We start from the raw sequence: 2,148 nt of genomic DNA, 5'->3' as shown, positions 1-2,148 counted from the left end.
ATTTGTGGAACATAAGGAATAGCATGGAGGACATTAGGAGAAGGAAGGGAAAGATGAGGGGGGGTGGAATTGGAGGGAGAGACGAACCATGAGAGACTATGGACTCTGAGAGACAAACAAGGTTTTGGAGGGGAGGGGAGAGTGGGGATGGATTAGCCCAGTGATGGGTATTAAGGAGGGCACGTACTGCATGGAGCACTGCGTGTCATATAAAAACCATGGATGGTGGATCACCACATCAAAAACTAATGATGTATTGTATGGTGACTTACATAACATAATAAAATTTTAAAAATTAAAAAAAACAAAAAACAGAAAACAAAAGAACTCAAAAACTAATGATGTAATGTATGGTATTAACATAACATAATAAAAAAGGAACACAAAGCAAAACAAAACAAAAAAACCTAATGATGTATTATATGTTGGCTAATTGAACATAATAAAAAAATAAATAAAACTAATTTGTAAATAAAATAATGAAGAGTTGAGTATATCATTTTTCTGAAATTATGGCTGCTATTACTTCTTCTATTTTTAAACTGATGCACAGATTTTGCAAACATTTTAAAATGTAATTCCATATTGTGAAATGTGTTAAAGTCTATAGAATCTACTTCCTTGCATTATTGTGCAAAGTTCTTGTATAAAAACCTTATTTTGGATTTAATGACACAATTCAGAAAAGAAGACAATATTTAGTTTTTCTCCAAATCATGAAAATGATAATAAAACATACTGTAAATCTTTATCAGATTGTTCAGCAAAAAAATGAGTTATAGACTTTTTTATGTATTCAGACATCAGTGAGAAAAAACTTCAGTCTGTATTCCAAATTGGGTTACTCCGTATAACAGAAAATTTGCTTAGGTAAGTATGTACTCTCCCCACATCATTCATAAAACCGCCAGAAAACTAGGGAAACAAATGGTTGGCTATGAAAACTTGCCATGGAAATATAATGCCATTATGAGATTTGTGCTGTTGATTTAATCACTCATAGAGAAACTAGTTTTGGGAGGGGTCTTTGGTGCATTTACAAGTTTAAAATGAAATAATTTCATAAAATAATGTTTAGATGGGCACACAAACTTTTTGCTCTTTCATGAGCTGTTGAAAATATATTTAATATAACAAATGTTAAGTTGTCATATAGTTAAAAGGGCTTGCCAAGACTTATAACAACTCTTTCATTTTGCATTTAAAAAAGCCGAGGCTCAAAGGGGTTACGTGTCTTGATGGAGGCACAAAGCTAGTTGTATCTAGGGCTGGTACTAGAACCTAGTATTCCTGTCTAATGCTTTTTTTTTTTATTACACCTTATAAATTTTGAACAATAAGAATTTTAATTCCTTTAAAGCTTTAATTATTTTTGCACAAATTATTAGCTTGATAACTTGGGGAAGATATATTCATTTATAATTTTAACAGTTTCCTGAATTATTGTAGAATGTGTTTGGCTTACTTTCACATGCATATGACCACATTTTATCTTATAATATGCAAAAATAATAGTCGTGATGACATTAGACATTAGTTTGCACTTGTTTCTTATGAGAGAAGACAATCACATCAACGTAACACATACTAAAATTTTAATTCCAGTGTAGTTAACATACAGTGTTGTATTAATTTCAGATATACAATATAGTGATTCAACAATTCCATATATTATTCAGTGCTCATCAAGGTAAGTGTACTCTTAATTCCCTTCACCTATTTCACCCATCCCCCCACCCACCTCCCCGCTGGTAACATCTGTTTGTTTTCAATAGTTAAGAGTCTGTTTTTTGGTTTGTCTCTTTTTTTTTTTCCTTTTGTTCATTTGTTTTGTTTCTAAAATTCCACATGAGTGAAATCATGTTATGTCTTTCTCTGACTGACTTATTTCACTTAGCATAATACTCTCTAGCTCCATCCATGTCAGTGCAAATGGCAACATTTCATTCTTTTTTTTTTTAGATTTATTTATTTATTTATTTATTTATTTATTTATTTGACAGAGAAAGAGATAGCAAGAACAGGAACACAAGCAGGGGGAGTGGGAGAGGGGGAAGCAGGCTTCCCACCAAGCAGGGAGCCCGATGCGGGACTCGATCCCAAGACCCTGGGATCACGACCCCAGCTGAAGGCAGATGCTTAATGACT

Source organism: Leptonychotes weddellii, chromosome X (genome assembly GCF_054177405.1).
Source record: "Leptonychotes weddellii isolate Sample4059 chromosome X, ASM5417740v2, whole genome shotgun sequence".
Lineage (NCBI taxonomy): Eukaryota > Metazoa > Chordata > Mammalia > Carnivora > Phocidae > Leptonychotes > Leptonychotes weddellii.
The sequence above is the reverse complement of the archived record's forward strand: the minus strand, read 5'-3'. Positions refer to the sequence as shown.